At 42.1% G+C, this 20773-nt stretch overlaps 1 non-coding gene across 1 annotated transcript; it reads right to left on the minus strand.

The window, feature by feature from the left end:
* Positions 1-7337: 7337 nt before the first annotated feature.
* On the minus strand, positions 7338-7444 carry LOC131247484 (small nucleolar RNA R71). Its single transcript, XR_009171775.1, has one exon. It is a non-coding gene; the product is annotated as a small nucleolar RNA R71 (small nucleolar RNA).
* Positions 7445-20773: the final 13329 nt, after the last annotated feature.

Raw genomic sequence — 20773 nt, forward strand, 5'->3', positions numbered from 1 at the left:
ATCTTACCCTGACTATATATCTATATATCATCAAAATATAATACGAAAAAATGGCCAATGAAAGGGTTCAACACTTGATTCACCAGACGCATAAAAGCGTTCTATGTGTTCGACAGACCGAAGGGCATGACCGACCACTCATATAACCATTCCTTGGTCTCAAATATCATTTTCCACTCATCACTGGGCTGGATATGAATCTAATGGTATCCACTCCTTTGATCTAGTTTAAAGAACACCTTGGCACCTTGTAACATATCAAGCATGTCGTCCAATCATGGTATCGAGAACCAATATTTAATAGTAATCTTGTTAATTGCCTAATTGTCTATACACATTTGCCAGCTCTCATCTTTCTTCGAGTTAATAAAGCTGGTATGGTGCATAGGCTCATGCTCTCTCTTAAAAGACCCTTATAAATCAATTCTTTCACCTGCCCCTTACAGGCACATGAGTATTTCAAAGAACTCCGTAGATTTAGAGTAGATATCCCCTGTGGAAGATGGTGATCAACGTCATCATGTCCCTCCCTGCGTCAAGTAGTATCAAAGCGAGGACTCCCCTCAAGCCAATGGCTATTAATGATGAAATGGACGAAAATCCTATTGACGATGATACAATGATTCATTATTTATCAGAAAGAATGAGATCTTTTCACCAAGAGAGTTAGTTGATCATGCAAGAGCTTTAGGTAACCCTCGACCGTATTGTGGATGCGTTAATTCTGTCCCGAGCCCAAGGCAATGTTCAACTACTTGTGATCATTGCAGGGCACAACCCTAATTTTCGTAGAGTGCTTCTAGAGGTAAATCGAAGGGCTATCTCAGATGAGTCAAGCTTCAGCGACGAGGACGTTGGTGGCGTCATTGTCCGATGGTCAATCCATTGAGACAATTGATTAGATCATGCAGAAAGAGACTACCGAGGTAAGGCCAAATTTTTCATTTTTATTTTTCTAATTGCGTATAGAAGACTTCCTCGACTGGTAAGCCAAAGTAAAGCAATATTTTGATTATATGGAAATGTCGGAAGAAAAGAAAGTGAAGTTGGTTGTGTTCAAATTGAAATCCATTTCTTCTGCATAGTGGAAGCAATTATAATCCTCACGTGCCTGACAGAACAAGGTGCCTATCTGATCATGGCTGCAGATGAGACACCTCTTCAATCACGATTCATCTCCAATGATTACGGGCAGCTATTTTTCCAGTAATACCAAAATTGTTAGTATGGGAATCACATATTCACATATTACTCTAAAGAATTCCAGCAGTTGGCAATGCATAATGATTTGTTAGAGACCAAATCACAGAAGGTAGCATGGTTTATAGATTATTTACGACCAACAATTTAGGATTGAGTTTAGATGCACCCGGTCGAGAATGTGGATGAAGCGGTTTAGTTAGTAGGTAGGGCAGAAACACAACTTGCAAGAATCCTTACTTGGCCTTATCCTTGGACTTGACTCCCAATGATGTGTCCCATTGTAACATCTCAAAAAAATCCGTACAAAGGCCTGAGTACCACCTCAGGCAGAAATCCCTAAGGACCGTATTCTGTAGCAATTAGATGAAAATTAATTAAGTACTGAACTAAATAATCGATGGATTTAGCTTGAACCACTATTAATACAAATGGCAAGACCTAAAACCATCAAAATCAATGACTTAACACTACTTAAAAATCTAGAAAAAATTCTAAAAGCCAGTTGCTCTCGGGAGCACATTGAAACTCCGTATCGGACCTGGACCGTACGTCGAAAGTCCGATGACCATGAAACTATAGGGTTATGACCGCCTTATTGGGCTTGACAAGCATCGAGAGAATCAAGCCAAAATAGTATCTAGAAATGCACAACTTGAGCCTTAAGCGAAGTGTGTGAGAAACGTGAATATCTCTAAAAAATAAACCCAAACTTAAGTGAATTGGACCATTCACTTACGGGTGAAATTGAAGACTTCGGACATTCAAATTCTGACCGAACTTCACCCATGGATCAGGAAAATTTTTCTGCACCTATCGGTATACTTGTGACCTTGATCGAGGGACAACGACCGTTAATCTGATACAGGTCCTTCACGGTCGATCAGTTTGTCAAATCACACCATAAACATAGTCCTAGCATAGATCCATTGTCAAGAAACTTGCCTTATGATGTAGGTGAGTAATGGACCTTCCAAGGGCCCTATTTGTCAAAAATAGGCACCCTTTGGCTATAACCTACGTATACCATGGCCCTGGAGCCATTGACATCACTTTTGGGCCTATAAAATGCCCTTAAACCACCCCTCTCTCATTCCAAACGAATTTCTCTAACCCTAGGAGAGAGAAGATAGAAAAGAGGAGAAAATAGTGAGGGGAAGAGAGAGAGATAGGGAGATTGTTGCTGGGATTCACTCCCACTACTCCACAGGCTGAATCACCTCTCTCGTTTCGCTACACCATCGTTTTCAACTAAGATTTGGGTAAGAAATCCTAACCCTATTCTTGTTTTAGAAATTCAGATAGAGTAATCAGTGAAATAGCTAACCTATTTCATGATATAGGTACCCATTGTTCCGTTTTCGGGAACATAGGATTCGAACCACATCCGAATCAAGTATTCTGACAAAATGTGCGGACTATAAACGTTTAGGTTATAATTTTTAAGGCTCTCAATATCAGCTAATGGTTTATGTCTGACTTGATTGCTGCCATATAATATTAGTTACAACGTCTTTTTTATAAACGATACATGTGTGAACTATCTGAATATAAAATGCATTATATGTGTTTGTTGAAATGTTTGCATGAATGCGAAATCCTAATTCGTGCTTGTCATGGTTACTAATCTTAGATCCATGTGTGTTATATGCTTTATGACTGATGTTGTGTAATGAATCATTATAATTCATGTCATAACTAATTTAATCTATGTACATAGTAACGTGTAGTCTAAGTGTTTAATAAAATGTCTGAATAAGAAATAGTTGATGATTTGTATTTATTACGAGTATTGAGATGGGATTCTCAATTACCTTATCTATGTGTATAAATTCCTTCATGTAATTATAATTCAAATTACGCAATTTATGGGTGAAATGCGAACATTTGGTAACATGTTCAATGTGTTTGACAAAATGCGCAAATGAGAATTGTATTTGAATTATTTGTTAAATGTTGTTATGATTATCACATGTGTTTGCTTATTGCACTTGAGTAAGATTGGGGCCATACCCTGGCCCAGGCAATTGGTAACAATTCCCGTTTGAGGGTGGAATTAGTCTCGCCACATTTGATACGTTCGGTGAATCCGAGCCGTACGACGATTGTCGACAGTGGTTAGGTCATGTTGAGTGCTTATGCGCTCCATGTCGATTAATTCAGCATGCGCTCTTACCAATCAAACTTATCCAACAAAATTGATTGGCCTATTGTGTGTTTACCATGTATGGACATCACTGCTTGAATTTAAGGTACCAATTATCAATGTAAATGCCTGTTTTAACCATGGTACCTTGATCCACTAAGACTCATGAACCGGGCATGGTGGTATGGGACACCGTGGCCGAGCTGTCGGTTTACGATGATGTAACAAGCCTCATTGTAGTGACCAGTGAGCAACCCAAACTCGTGAGCCGAATACATTAGTATGGGACACTGTATTCGAGCTGTCGGCCTGCACTGAGGTGATGAGCCTCCTCGTAGTGACCTCGAGTATAAACTCTTGAACTTACCTATCCATTGTTTTACATTAAGGGGTGATGCTCCACAACTTACCTATCGTATATGGCTAACTAGGATTGACGACCCTAGATGGATCCTTTGTTTGGGTAAATGACTTAAAGGGATGTACCTTAGCTTCTCAAACCTACTGTATGAATAAGCCTAATTAAGTACCTGGCTAACACGACCATTGTTGAGGGTCAAATATTGTATATTAGACCCCATTTATTAGCTGGATTTACGAGCATGATATTGTTTAACGCTTTATTTTTAATCATGTTGTGATGCAAGGTGAATCTACGAGCGTGGACTGGAAATGACACTAAAAATATGGATTTAACTCGCTCGCATCACCAAGGCAGTGGATGGGACTTCTTGGGACCAAGATCAAGGATCTACATGCCAGAGATCCAAGGAAATTGAGAAACTGAAACTCAAGTGGCCTGAAAGTCAGCTAGAATGCAAGATCGCAAGGTTTCCACCATCCGTTCGGCTCGAAAATTCATACATGGACTGAGGGCCATAAATTAACCGTACACATCGAAATTCAGCCGTTGGATCCTTGTGGAAACGTCCCAACGGTCAAATCAGCCCACAAAACATCGATCTGGGGCCCACCTGATATCTGGACATGCTTCAATTCTGGTCTCAACCGTTTAAATTAGATAGCATAACAGATGGTCGGAGCAGATATTTCATATACCTCAAGGTGGGACCCACCTTACATGGTGCGTGTGCACAGCACACGTGCATTGGATGAGCTTTGACGATTCAAGAAGGATTTGAATCCTTCTCTCTCGCCGCTACGAATGCTCATAACAGAGCTTGGGGCTCTTTCTTGTGGGCCACCACCATGATTCGACGGACCAATCCAGACCGTCCATAAGACTTGCACAACCCCTCTCACTCAAGCCTAGGTGGATAAATTTTAAAAGACACCGGAGATCAGTTTTCGATCGTTAAAACGGATGACAGAGGGTGGAACAAAGATCACGGGGGTCACACCGAAACAGACTCAAAATCAGCCATTCCAGACCGAAATTGCGAGGGGAATGAAATGAACGGAGTGGATTGTCCGTAGAAACCAGATAATGGGCCCCACCGAGAGTCCAGCGCCGGCTATTTCGGGCTCTGTTTACGCAGTCTGCGCGCGCCCGGCCAATCCGGGCCACTCTGCGGTCATAGAAATGGTCGGTCCGTCCATCTGGACCATCTAAAATGTTCTTAACGTGGGACCGTCCATATCCAAGGCGACTAAATGCCTCAGATCTCGTATGTGTGGCTGTGATGTTCAGTCCAAAACGCAAGTCGGTGCTGCGATTCCATTGTTGCGTACACTGCTGCGTAAGAACCCCACCAACAGCAGTAACATCAACATCCTTCCGGCCGACTTCTCCAGGGCTGGATAGCTATAAGAAAGAGGGAGAGAACAGGAGGAAGGGGAGATCGAAAAAGGCTTTTGACGTGAAGCTTGGAGGCAACGGAACCAGGGAGGACTTGAGCTTGGACGTGGAGCAGGGAGAGAGATAGATAGAAAAAGGTTTTTTTCTTTTATCTTTGTTTAAGGGTTAGCAACATCATGACGGGCTAAACCTCTTAGCTGGGGCTAAGAGGGGAAGCTTGTAGCCTGATGGGAGCTTTTTACTTATACCTTTTTGTTTAAACTAAACTGATGTTGTTTTTAGTTTAATTAAGGAATTGTTTTTAGTTTTTATGGTCTGTTGTGACTAAAATTACAATAGGTCTGCGATGGCTTTGAGTATTTCTCCCTCCCTTTGATGTTTATGACGTCAGGAAGCCCTGTTGTTCACCATCGTCTCATGGGCATGGTTGGATGACGGTATCCTTCCTAACCTTCATGCATTGTTGAGTGGTTGGTAATTAGTTTAATTCTGTTGTTTGTTTTGCCTCCTGGGCATGGTTTGATGATGGAATCCATTCTAATTCATATACCTTTCATCTCTTTAAAACTATATTAAAAGAAGTTCAGTTTAGTTTTCATAGTGATGACATAAGATCTCCCTGATCTCTACAAGTGGATCCTCTGAATCCCCAGTTTCCCTTTCTCTAAATTCTCTTAAGTTTTAGATTAATCTCTCACCATTATTCATCACTTTATATCGGATTTAGATTTCATCTTAGGCTAGTGCTATTTCTACTTAATTTCAGGTAACGTACAAGTATCAGTCCCTTGGGATTCGACCTCGGTCTCACCGAGTTTATTACTACATCACAACCCTATACTTGGGGAGTGTACAAGTTTTTGGCGCCGTTGCCGGGGATTGATGGCTACGTTTTTTGAAATCAACTAGTGTTAGGATTAGTTTAATATTAGGATTTTTCTAACATTAGGTTTAGTTTTTCTGATTTCTAGAAACTAATCTGTTTCCTGTTTTGTAGGACCTTGACATTAACTTCTAATTTGGTAATTCTTTTCCAAATCCTCTACTCTTTCTATTTTTAGAATTAGGGTTTGAGTTTTAGAAGTTTTCTAATTCTAGTTCTCTTTTAATTATAGAATTTTCTATTTTCTATTTTTTTTTTTTTATAGTTTTCCCTTTTTGGAAACTAACCCAACTCTTTTGTTTTGTAGGTTGGTAAATTCTTTCTTAATTTCCTCCTTGCTATTTCTAGATTAGGATTCTTTTTTTTAGCAAGTTTCTAATTCTAAACTGTTTTAGACTCTAACTTTGTTTCTTATTTTAATTTTAGAAATTTTCTACTTGTAGACTTTTTGTTTAAAAACTAACTTTCCTATTTTGTAGGCCTTTAAGATAGAAATTTCTAATTCGGTAAGTTCTTTCTCTACTTTCTATTTTTCGGTTCTCTTGTAGTAATTTACTTTCTAGTTTAGGACCTTCTTCTTTTAGAAACTATTTTTTTTTCTATCTTTCCTTTTAAGGATTTTCTAATTCTAGACCTTCTCTTTAGAAACTGACTTGTTTGTTTTCTTTTGCAGGTCTTTAACTTAGGGACTTCAATTTGGTAATTTCTTTCCAACTCTCTCTTTCTTTCTAGATTTTCTTTTCCTTTCTTAGGATTAGGTTTCGAATTTGATTGAGGGTTACGAGTGTTTCATGCCCAAGTGGGCCCGTGACAACACTCGACGTCTCTTAACCGAAGGAGGATTGGTTGAGGGGTTGACTATCCATCGCAGGACTAGACACCGCTCGAAATCCCCTAAGTTAACTGAAGTTATGGCTGAAGACCAATCTCCTCTACTTCCACCCAGGGTAGAGGATACCCAAGATGAGAATGAGGTGCATCAGGCACCCCCGCCTCGTACTTTACGAGATTATCTACAACCGGCGGGAGTGAGTACGCCCTCATGCATGATTTTCCCTGAAAACACAGGACAAATGGACATCAAGCCAGGAGTTATCCAACTCCTTCCCAAATTCCATGGACTTGAATCAGAAAGTCCATATTTACATTTGAAAGAGTTTGATGAGATTATAGCTACATTATATTTTCCTAATGTATCTGAAGATACAATCAGGCTGAAACTCTTCCCTTTTTCCTTAAAAGAGAAGGCTAAGCCGTGATTACATGCACTGCGTCCTAGATCCACTGGCACATGGAACGACATGCAGGGGGAATTCATAAAAAAATTCTTCCCACATCATAAAACGATTACCCTCAGAAAAGCAATCATGAACTTTGCCCAAAAGGAAGATGAAACATTCTTCCAATGTTGGGAAGGGTTCAAAGATTTGGTTAGTTCATGCCCACAACACGGATTTGAAACGTGGCGCATTACAAATTTTTTCTACGATGGACTGACATCTTCCATGCGCCAAATGGTCAAGATAATGTGTAATGGAGAGTTCATTAATAAAGATGTCGACGAGGTATGAGACTACCTCGACAGTCTAGCTGAAAAAAACATAATCTTGGGACTATTACCCAAAATCAAACACCACGTCTAGACCAACTCAATCTAAGGAGAAAGGCGGAATGTATCTCCTGAAAGAAGAAGATAATCTCAATTATAAAGTGAATAATCTCATAAGAAAATTTGAAGCCATGGAAGGAAAGAAGGATAAGGTCAATGAAATTGTTTGCGGCATCTATGATTGCAACATTCACACAACTAAAAACTGTCCAACAATACCTACCTTTCGAGGAGTGTTGAATGAACAAGCCAATGTCGTAAACAACAATCAAAGACCTTTTACTGGACCTAACTCCAATACGTACAATCTTAGTTGGAAAAATTATCCAAACTTTAGTTGGAGGAATGGACAAACGGCTACCCCTCAAGGTTTCTTCAATCAAAATCCAAATCAAGTGAAACCTCAAGAGGAACCGGTTCAAAATTCCATACAAGAGCTGGCTCAGGCAATGTGGGGATTTACAGATTTTATGCAAAAGATAGATTCTCGTATGACGGTTATAGAAAAGGGGATGCTTCCTGCATAACCTCTCCCCAATCCTAAACCGCAATACGAGATTAGTGATTCCAGCTCTTCAAATCAGATGGGGCACACTAAATCCATCACCACTCTTAGGAGTGGAAAGATCATTAATAAAACTCTTTCGGTTAGGCCTGAAAAGCCTCAAGAACCAGAAGAGGTCAACAATGATGGATCTAGTGATGCCCCATAAAAATTAGAACCGGAACTTCTAGAGAAGCCAGTTGCTCCGTTCCCCCAACGGTTGGTTGCACCAAAACGTCTTTCTAACTCTCAGGATATTCTAGAGGTGTTGAAACAAGTGAAAGTTAACATTCCTCTACTTGATGTCGTGAAACAGATTCCTTCATATGCCAAATTTCTGAAAGACTTATGCATGACCAAAAGACGGCAAAGTATTCAAAAGAAAATCTTCTTGATTGAGAAAGTGAGTGCCATCCTGAAGCAAGACGTACCGCAGAAATTCAAGGATCCCGGTAGCCCAACCATATCATGTGTAATCAGGAACCATCAAATTGATCATGCACTTCTTGACTTAGGAGCGAGCGTAAATCTGATTCCCTACTCGGTATACAAACAGTTAGATTTGGGTGAGATAAAACCCACCCTGACCACACTACAACTTGCTGATCGCTCTGTTCATGTACCAAGAGGGATAATTGAGGATGTGTTAGTCCAGGTCGATAGATTTTACTACCCTATAGATTTTATCATCCTGGACACCGAACCCATCAATAACATGAGCACTTAGATTCCCGTCATTCTTGGTCGCCCATTCCTTGCCACGTCAAATGCAATTATCAATTGCAGGAATGGTGTCATGACTATGTCTTTTGGAAATTTGACATTGGAGTCAAACATCTTTTTCAATAACGGCAGCAACTCAGAGTATGATGACGATTTTCACGACATTAACATGATTGACTCTTTCGTGGAAGATACGACACCTCTGATCTTATCCTCCGACCATCTAGAGACGTGCCTGGCCCACTCCCATGATTTTGATCATGACATGATTAGGGAGACGTGCGCCTTGTTTGATACTGCACCGGTACTTGAAGTTAACCGGTGGAGGCCATAATTTGAAGAATTGCCACAAACCGATGTAGTGCCTTTACCATCTAACCTCAAGCCACCGAAGCTTGACCTAAAACCTTTGCCCTCTGATTTGAAATATGCCTATTTAGGTCAAGATGAGGCATACCTGGTGGTGATCTCTGCCCACCTGGAGAAAGAACAGGAGAGTATGCTCATATCTACTCTAATTGAGCATAAAGGAGCCCTGGGATAGACGATAGCGGACCTCAAGGGAATCGATCCCTTGATTTGTACTCACCGCATATATCTTTAGGATAATGCAAAAATTGCTCGGCAACCACAACGTAGACTAAATCCAAACATGAAGGAAGTGGTTAAGGCCGAGGTTCTTAAACTATTGGACGTGGGTATCATATATCCTATATCTGATAGTCAATGGGTGAGTCCAACTCAAGTGGTCCCTAAGAAGTCCGGAATCACCATTGTAGCCAATGCTAATAATGAACTCGTGCCAACTAGAGTCACTACTGGTTGGAGAATGTGCATTGACTACAGGAAGTTGAATACCGTCACGAGGAAAGACCACTTTCCTTTACCATTCATTGATCAGATCCTGGAAAGGTTAGCTGGTCATTCCTATTACTGTTTCCTTGACGGGTATTCGGGCTACAACCAGATAGAGATAGCCCCTGAAGACCAGGAAAAGACCACATTTACATGTCCTTACGGCACCTTTGCCTACCGAAGGATGCCATTCGGACTATGTAATGCCCCTGCCACCTTTCAACGATGTATACTTAGTATCTTTTCTGATATGGTGGGGCAATATCTAAAGGTCTTCATGGACGATTTCTCTGTTTACGGTCCATCTTTCAGCAAGTGCTTGGAAAGTCTTAAATGTGTGCTGAAAAGATGTGAAGAAAAGAACTTAGTACTTAATTGGGAGAAGTGTCATTTCATGGTTCAGAAGGGAATTGTCCTTGGGCATATCATCTCGTTCAAGGGAATCGAGGTAGATAAGGCAAAAATCGATCTTATCTCTAACCTACCTCTACCCAAGAACATCAAAGACGTGCGATCCTTCTTAGGACATGCAGGATTTTACAGGCGATTCATAAAGGACTTTAGTCTCCTCCCTCGTCCTTTATATAATCTTCTTCAAAAGGATGCTCCGTACGAATGGACTGAGCAATGCCAGGAAGCCTTCACCAAACTTAAGGGCACGTTAACCACTGCACCTATCATGCAGCCACCCGACTGGAGCTTTCCTTTTGAGCTTATGTGCAACGCTTTTGATTATGCTCTTGGAGCGGTTCTAGGCCAGAGAAAAGATAAGAGACCCTACGTCATCCATTACGCGAGTAGGTCTTTAAATCTGGCCCAAGTGAACTACTCAACTACGGAAAAAGAACTCTTAACCGTAGTGTTTGCCTTGGACAAATTTAGGTCCTACCTGATCGGATCCAAGATCATTATCTATACAGATCATGCGACACTGAAGTATCTTCTTTCTAAAAATGATTCTAAGCCCCGCCTGATACGATGGATCCTTCTACTCCAAGAATTTGATTTGAAAATTAAAGATAAAAAAGAAGTAGAAAATGTTGTGGCTGATCACCTTTCTCGCCTTAATACCTCTGATTCCCTTGAGACGACCCATATCAACGACATGTTCCCTGATGAACAACTGTTCAGAGTCTCCTATTTACCTTGGTTCGCTGATATTGCTAATTATCTTACTACAGGTACCATACCGACAAAGTGGACTGCGCAAGATAAGAAGAAATTCTTCACTGAGGTGCGTAACTTTTTCTGGGATGATCCTTATTTATTTAAATATTGCTCAGACCAAATCCTAAGGAGATATGTACCAGACGATGAGCATCAGAGCGTCATCTCCTTCTGTCACTCACAGGCTTGTGGTGGTCACTTTTCTGCTAAAAAGACCACGGCCAAGATTTTACAGTGTGGCTTTTACTGGCCCACTATGTTTAGGGACACTCATGAGTTTTGCAAAGTTTGTGAGCGTTGTCAGAAATTGGAAACATTGTCCCATCAAAATATGATGCCTTTGAATCTCATCCTTATCATTGAAGCATTTGATTGTTGCGGCATCGATTTCATAGGACCATTCCCCCAATCGTTTGGAAATCTATATATTTTGCTCGCCGTGGATTATGTCACCAAATGGGTCGAAGTGATTCCGTGTCAAACTAATGACCATCGCACGGTCATTAAATTCCTAAAAGAAAACATCCTTTCTCGATTCGGAACGCCTCGAGCCATCATTAGTGATGGGGGCTCACACTTTTGTAATAAACCATTTGAGAGCTTAATGAAGAAATACGGTATCTCTCATAAGGTGAGCACCCCGTACCACCCACAGACAAGTGGGCAAGCTGAGATTTCTAATAGAAAAATTAAACACATTTTGGAGAAAATGGTTAACCCTGATCGTAAGGATTGGTCAATCTGATTGACCGATGCCTTATGGGCATACCGTACTGCCTTTAAAACCCTTATTGGAATGTCTCCCTTCAGACTTGTATATGGGAAAGCTTGTCACTTGCCTGTGGAGCTGGAACATAAAGCGTACTGGGCGATCAAAAATCTTAATTTCAATCTGGACAACGCTGGCTCACTACGCAAACTTCAATTGAATGAACTTGAGGAAATCCGGAATGATGCGTACGATAATTCGAGAATTTACAAGGACAAGATGAAAGAATTTCATGACCAACACATTTTGTGAAAATCATTCATGCCTGGTCAGAAGGTCCTTTTGTACAATTCTCGATTACAACTCTTTCCGGGTAAGCTTCGATCTCGTTGGACCGACCCTTACATTGTTGTCACTGTTTTTTCTCATGGGGCCGTTGAGATAAGAGATCTCGACAATGGCAAGGAGTTTAAAGTCAATGGACATCGAATGAAACCATTTGTCGAGAAATTTGATTCAGAGGACATGTCCATGCCCCTGACTGTTCCTATTTACCAGGATTGATCTCCTTGTCTGATGGAGGTATAGGTAGGTTTATCGCTTTCATAGGACTAGGGTAGTTGCTTTATTTGTGTAGCTGAAGACAGTAAACTTAGCGCTCCTGGGAGGCAACCCAGTTCTTCATTTCATTTCATTTTTATCATTAGTTAGTTTAATGTTTGTGGGTAACATTACTGCAAACCCTCACGAGACTACAACTCGTCCACTATGGGCAACGTAGGGGTTTAAAGGCTTGTTGCATACGCTAAATGCAATCGAGAGCACCTACGAAAGTGGTATAGGTAGGATTTTATTTTTGTTATTTTTGTGTTACCTTCTCTCTCGTGCTGACTGACGCCCATGCTGTGATCTCTTGGAAAGTGTCTCTCGATTCATCATCCAGGTAATATCTTCCCATCACTTCATATTTACTTTTCGTTGTCCCAAGTGCATTGCATGCTCATATCTTTTACATTGAGGACAATGTAGATTTTAAGTTGGGAGTGGGAGATTAGGTGACCTAATCAGCATTTTCTTGGTCTTGAACAAAAATTGTGAAAATTTAAAAAAAAAATTCTAGGATTTCTGATGAATTCGAAGTGATTTTGACGGCCATCTAGGGCACTTAGAATTTCAAGATGCGTGATGTTGGTACTTTATGACTCTTGGATTCAGTTATCTATTAGATTTCACAGTTGAATTTAAATTGTTAGTCCATGGTTAGAGGTTTTAAACATTGATTGAGTCATGATTTCACATGTCACATTTCGCTTACACATTTAGATTTCAGTGATACTGAAGGGTTAATTTGGTGATCAATAAGCATGGAAGGAACCATCTTGAAAAATTGTCCGTCATGATCAATTGAAAGGAAAAGATACTGTTGAAAGAGGTTAGGCAAGGACTCTTCACTATAGGTTTGCTCCCTATACGTGTGGATTTCATTCCCTACGGATAATACGTAAAAAGGTTTGAGTACGTAGTCTTCACCATAGGTTTGCTCCCTATAGGTGAGGATTTGTTTTGGTATTACTTTTAATAAAAAAAAAAAATTAAAAGCTGAAGGAATGAAAAGATGATCTTCGAGGCAAGTTTTGGTTATCATGGACTCTCTTGCTGGTTACCAATGATATCCTGAAACAGAGAATTGCGTATTAATGTTAAAAGTCGAGATTACACTATACACCTGTGGAACTCAGTGTTTAGGATTGTTCTAATTGAGGGACTAATACTTTGAACTCGACTATGAAGTTATCATGCGCTCGAGTCCAAGAGATGGTAATGCCCAACATTCATGAATCTTAGATTTTTCGTATCTGAATCGTTTTTCAAAATATCACTCGGTTTCACAAGAATTGGCTCGTAATTCTTAAACTTATTTTTTTTCGCATACCTTGCTCGAGACTAGCAAGATGCTGGTTGGGGGTTGTGTTGAGGGTCAAATATTGTATATTAGACCTCATTTATTAGCTGGATTTACGAGCATGATACTATTTAACGCTTTATTTTTAATCATGTTGTGATGCAAGGTGAATCTACGAGCGTGGACTGGAAATGACACTAAAAATATGGATTTAACTCGCTCGCATCACCAAGGCAGTGGATGGGACTTCTTGAGACTAAGATCAAGGATTTACACGCCAGAGATCCAAGGAAATTGAGAAACTGAAACTCAAGTGGCCTGAAAGTCAGCCAGAATGCAAGATCACAAGGTTTCCACCATTCGTTCGGCTCGAAAATTCATACATGGACTGAGGACCATAAATTAATCATACATATCGAAATTCAGTCGTTGGATCCTTGTGAAAACATCCCAACGGTCAAATCAGCCCACAAAACATCGATCTGGGGCCCACCTGATATCTGGACATGCTTCAATTCTGGTCTCAACCGTTTAAATTAGATGGCATAACAGATGGTCGGAGCAGATATTTCATATACCTCAAGGTGGGACCCACCTTAGATGGTGCGTGTGCACCGCACACCTGCATTGGATGAGCTTTGACGATTCAAGAAGGATTTGAATCCTTCTCTCTCGTCGTTGCGGACGCTCGTAACAAAGCTTGCGGCTCTTTCTTGTGGGCCACCACCATGATTCGACGGACCAATCCGGATCATCCATAAGACTTGCACGGCCCCTCTCACTCAAGCCTAGGTGGATAAATTTCAAAAGACACCGGAGATCAGTTTTCGATCGTTAAAACGGACGACAAACGGTGGAACAAAGATCACGGGGGTCACACCGAAACAGACTCAAAATCAGCCATTCCAGACTAAAATTGTGAGGGGAATGAAATGAATGGAGTGGATTTTCCGTAGAAACCAGATAATGGGCCCCACCGAGAGTCTAACGTCGGCTGTTTCGGGCTATGTTTACGCAGTCTACACGCGCCCGGCCAATCCGGGCGACTCTGCGGTCATAGAAATGGTCGGTCCGTCCATCTGGACCATCCAAAATGTTCTTAACGTGAGACCGTCCATATCCAAGGCGACTGAACGCCTCAAATCTCGTATGTGTGGCTGTGATGTTCAATCCAAAATGCAAGTCGGTGCTGCGATTCCATTGTTGCGCACGCTGCTGCGTAAGAACCCCACCAACAGCAGCAACATTAACATCCTTCCAGCCGACTTCTCCAGGGCTGGATAGCTGTAAGAAAGAGGGAGAGAACGGGAACCAGGGGGGAGATCGGAAAAGGCTTTTGACATGAAGCTTGGAGGCAACGGAACCAGGGAGGACTTGAGCTTGGACGTGGAGCAGGGAGAGAGATAGATAGAAAAAGGTTTTTTTTCTTTTATCTTTGTTTAAGGGTTAGCCGCATCATGACGGGCTAAACCTCTTAGCTGGGGCTAAGAGGGCAAGCTTGTAGCCTGATGGGAGCTTTTTACTTATGCCTTTTTGTTTAAACTGAACTAATGTTGTTTTTAGTTTAATTAAGGAATTGTTTTTAGTTTTTTTATGGTCTGTTGTGACTAAAATTACCATGCACCACATTGCATACAGCCTTTGTAGAGGAAGGGCATGATGAGGAAATTTGTCATTTGCGAATGACTAATGTTGTCACTTGTGAGGGAGCTTTGTGTGAGTGCATGCATCATTACTGCACTTCATTCTTACATTAACCAGAGTATTTAGGAAGTGATTGTTGTATTGTTTTATCATTACTGCTTGATTGAATTGATGACATGTCAACCTTTGCCTTATAGTACCAATGAGTTGATCACTCACTCCCACTCTGGGACGGTGTTTTAAAATACCCACCAAACTCTATTGTAGATACAAGTGATGGCGGAGTCTATACATCTGAGATGGACTTCTTTGATGAGGAGGAGTTCTCCTATGTACAGCTATCAAGGTAGTCTATGTAAACCATGCGCTGATTGACGGGATCATAGGGATTATATGGATTAGTTGGACATTCACATTTGGACATTCTGTATATTTTGAAACAACACTTGTATATATTCAACCCGGTAACACAATCATAGTCTGGAGGCTATGAAACATGTTTATACTTTATATATTTATCTCAATCTTTCACTTGCTTAATTACATTAACTCTAGAGTATGATATACTGATTTAGTATAATGCCTCTCATGTTTAATACACTATTATAGATAACATTCAAACATCATTATTTATGTTGCATAAGTGATGTGTTGGATCTCGGGAGTAGAGCTTTACTTAACCCTCGGAATCCGAAGCATTACAAGTTGGTACCAAAGCATGATTTGGATTAAACTGGACCTTGGTTATGGTAACACGATGCACTCTGACGCACTTTGACTTAGGAGGGGGTGATAAAATGTAGAAATGATCATAGGATCCCAATTTTCACCAATAAGCGATTGACCGTTGTAATGTAGCCTGTACACATCCGAGATCATTTGAAATGATTTCAGTCCCTTTTTAAGACTATCAATCGATGGGTTTGAACGATTATTCGGCGAATCCCATGCTTGAAATAATCCAAAAAGTGTGAATACACACGAGTTAGACCTAAAAAATACCTCACACGGGCGTAGGGGCCCAAAACCCAAATTCTGATGGGACCCAGGGGGTCCTCCACACCTATTCAACACCCCGGGAGGGGGTGGCCACTGGCCCAGGGCGGAGCCACCGCCGGCCGTCCAGGGGGACCACGGCGGCACTGCCCGGTCGGTGGTGCACCATTTCCGACCGGTCGGGTGGGTTGTTCCACGTGTGGGTCCTCTTTATTTTACCCCATTTACCCCATTTCACCCTCATTTCATGTTTTACAACCCTCCAAATACCTCTAAACCCTCCAAAAACACTTTTCCCTCTCAAATCTCTTCTTCCATACATTCAAACTCTTAAATCTTTTACCTTCTACACCCATCCACCACCATTCTCCTAAGACTACCCATTTCATCTTCTTATTACTCTCATTTCCACCCATTTGAGCACAAAAGCCCTCTTTTGTGTCTCATAACCTTCCAAACCCACCAACTTATCTCATCCTTCAAGTTTTTCCAACTCGTGGCTCTTTTTGAGCTTGTCACCACCATCTTATCGACCTCTACGCTCCTTTCCCTCATGGGAAAGAAGAGAGCGGCCCCGGATGAGGCCGTGTCGAGCCGACCACGTCTCACTACGAAGAAGGCGAGCGTTGAAGCTAGTACGAGTGCCGAGCGAGAACGAAGATCCAAGCAGGACCTCGATCCTCAAATCTCGTTGGAAAGATTGCTACCGGCGGGCGCTAATCTCGGTAGGTTCCGTAACCGCAAGGTGGTGTTCGAAGCACATGTTGATGGAGAAGATGTTTAGACTGTATCCATCCATCAACTTTCTCCTAGAAAATGGGTGGGGTCCCGTATTTGAGGGAAACACTCTTGCAAGTGAAGGCACAGTGCGAGCCTTCTACGCCTACATATGGAACCCACTGCTAGAGCCTCTGCAGTTTTTTATCCCCTTGAGAAGGGAGGAGGCCATAATAGATGTGGACATGATAGCTCGTATTATGGGGGTGAAACGTGGAGTAGTACATGCAAGTGAGAAGAATATCTCTAGTGAGCGAGAAATGAATTGCCGCACATGCTTCCTATGAGGCCGACTTGTGCAGTGAAGGCAAGGAAATAGCCTTGTAGCGACTAAGATGACAAATGATTTCTGCCTAATCCACCACATATGCATGTACAACATGTCTCCTAGGTGGAGTAATCACACAGAATGTACTCGACTCATGGTAGACTTTCTGTACAGAGTTAGACAAGGGGATAAGGTATGCCTGCCTACTTTCATTTTGTCTCAGATTATCAGCACTGCACGGTCTACTAGAGAAGACTCCTCACTACCTTTTGGCCGACTTATTTATAAGATCACCCAAAACTTTGGCTTCAAACTCCATATGGAAAACGCCGCCCTGATCTCAATTATTAGTGAGAACACGCTTAACAACATGGGCATTGGACCTAGGCAACGCCAAGCCCGGCTTGATGAGGATAGCGATGAGATAGAAAAAGAAAGCAAAGAGGAAGATGAAGAAGGTGGTGATGAAGAAGGTAGTGATAAAGAAGGCAGTGAAGGAGAAAAGAGTGAGGAAGGAGAGGAAGCCTAGGACTCAGATAGGGGACCTCTTGCTACAGATGAGGATCACCATAATCGGGCCACCCTGGAAGCCCGCATGGCCAGGATTGAAGAGAACCAGGCCACCTTGAAACAGGAGATCGAGGAGAATCAGGCCTATCTGAAACAGAAATTCAAGAAGATGTCTCGCACCTTGAAGACCCTCTTGTGTTGTATGCAGGATAAGAGTGCTCCTCCACCTTCGCTAGAGTCAGAGGACTAGGCGTATGTTGCAGTTATGTTCTGTTTGTTTTCTGTTTCTTGCTTTTCTATGTAATAGCCTTAGTTGGCTTAGTTTGGTGTTAGGGTAGTCAGTGTTAAAAACTTTTGTTAAAGCTTAGCTCACATGCATTCTTAGTCATGATTCATGTAATGCTACATCATATGTATCGTGACAATTTTGGTTAAATGAAATGCATGAAGCTTCTTTTGAATTGAGATGTGTAGAATGTTTGGAAATGAGGATGATATTATCCTAATCTCACACATGTTGCACCCTATGTTGTACATAGGGTATGCCTCCTAAAAACACTCGGAACATAGCACATCTCGCACTTGGCGGATCGACTGACGAGGCACCTTCCCTGAGTGATAGCCATATGGACCCTGGTTTGGGCCCGGATAGTGACACAATGCCGAATTCACAGGTGGCCACTGGCCCCACCAATGGGCCAACACCCTGTGCACCATCGGTTCCAGAACAGAACCGTGCATCTACATCGACGCCACACATGCCTCAGGCGGCTCCTCCCCCTGACGAGTTAGAGTAGATGATGCTCCTAATGCAGCAACAACAACAAGTCTGAACCACTATTGCAGGGGCCATTGCCCAAAATATGAACGTGGGCCTGCTTATGCCACCTATGCAGCCTGCTGTAGTTATGAACACGTGTGGCTTGTTCGAGCATTTTTAGCCCTTCCGTCCTCTTACTTTTGTAAAAACTCATAGACCCGAGGAGGCTGAATATTGGTTAGACTGTATTTCCAAGATGTTGAAGCTGTTGCATTGTACTGTGGCAGTGCAAGTAGAGCTGGTTACATATATATTTAAGAAGGAGGCTAGTCTTTGGTGGGATAGCATCCTACGGACTGTCCTCGTAGGATACGTGTGGACATGGGATGCATTTGAAACTCGTTTCCATGGAAAGTATTTCCCCCTCACCGTAATGAAAAGGAGGGTGAATTTCTTCGCCTCCGTCAGGGAGGAATGACTGTGGCTGAATACGAGAACCGATTCACAGAGCTGGCTAGATATGCTCCACTGATCCTAGCCGACGAGCCAATGAGAATGCAGCAATTTTTTGAGGGTCTGCGGCCTGATATCCGTATGAAGATGTGTTGCACTAGCATTCCCAACTATGCTGAGCTAGTGAACATGTCCCTACGAGCTGAGCAGGATGGAGACAGATTGTCCTAGACACATATGCCCATCGGCCCAAGGCCTCGACCTGATTTGCCGAACCGACCATTCTTTGGCAAGAGGCCATGTGTAGATTCGCCTTCTAGGCTTATGTCTCCACCGACCTAGAAGAGGCGATCAAATACTTGGTGCACCTACTGTAAGAAGATTGGCCATACGGACACTTATTATTTTACCAAGATGAGGGACAACGACTTTATGCTGCCTCAAAAGATCATCCGCCAGCCACTACAAGCTATATCAGCCCCACCTCTACAATCTGCACCACCAACACAGCCATTCTATAGACCACTTGTACTTCGGAATAGGCCACCTCAACAACCTATGGCAGTGTAACACAATCGTTCTCAGCAAGCGCATATACATGCACTTGCAACTGAAGCATCTGAGTCAGCAATTGCAGTGCCTTTAGCCTTTGAAGTCACTGCTCACATTCAAGATACACCTATATTCCTATTGGTGGACACCAGGTCCACTATTTCGATAATATCATACTCTACAGTCAAGCGCTTAGGATTGAACACCATACCTATGATTAGGGTGAGAGTCCTTACTGCAACAGGGACATTCTCTGACGCTACTAAGCTTTGTAAAGGTTGCCCGATAAACTTAGGAAGCAAAATGGTGTGCATTGACTTAATCGTCACCCCGCTGTACCATTACGACATCATCCTTGACATGGATTGGCTCACCGAAATGAAGGTAGAGATCGACTGCGACACTAGATTGGTGACAGCCCATGGACCTGAGGGCACGACCTTCACTTTCCCAATTCAGGTTAGTTGGCCCTACCACATAAGTTGTTACACTTCCTTATTGAAAAATGTTGATGGTCCAACACTTGGGGACACGCCTGTAGTCCAAGACTTCATTGATGTGTTCAGAACGATACCTAGACTACCTCCTCGGCACGAGATCGACTTTACTATCGACCTTTGCCTAGTGCGATGCCCATTTCCTTACTAACATACCGCATGCCTCCTTGTGAAATGAAGGAATTGAGGAGACAGATAGATGATCTGCTAGATTCAAGTTTCATATGACTGAGCGTATCTCCTTGGGGAGTACCTATATTGTTCGTAAAGAAGAAGGACGGATCGCTGCGATTATGTATTGATTATCGCAGGCTGAATCACGTCATGGTCAAGAACAAGTATCCTCTACCCAGGATAGATGACCTGTTTGACCAGTTGAAAGGGGCACAATATTTCTCCAAGATCGACCTGCAGTCCAGGTATCATCAGTTGTGCGTCAGGGATGAAGACATGTAGAAAACAGTATTTAGAACCAGTTTTTGGCACTATAAGTTCCTCGTAATGTCGTTCGGACTTACGAATGCACCGGCCATGTTCATGGACCGCATAGACTGGGTGTTTCGGCCATATCTGTACTGGTTCATCATCGTGTTTATAGATGACATTTTGATATACTCTAAGAGTCGGAAAGATCACGAAGAACACCTGCGAGCAGTCTTCGATACTCTCAGGAAGAATCAGTTGTTTGCATAATACCAAAAATATGACTTCTGAAAAGAAGAAGTCAAGTTTCTGGGGCACGTAGTTTCCAAGGAAGGAATTGTCGTGGACCTAGCCAAGGTGACCGCGGTTCAGGACTGGGAGCAGCCCGGTTCGGT

The sequence above is a fragment of the Magnolia sinica genome, chromosome 5, assembly GCF_029962835.1.
Source record: "Magnolia sinica isolate HGM2019 chromosome 5, MsV1, whole genome shotgun sequence".
In the NCBI taxonomy this organism is placed as follows: domain Eukaryota; kingdom Viridiplantae; phylum Streptophyta; class Magnoliopsida; order Magnoliales; family Magnoliaceae; genus Magnolia; species Magnolia sinica.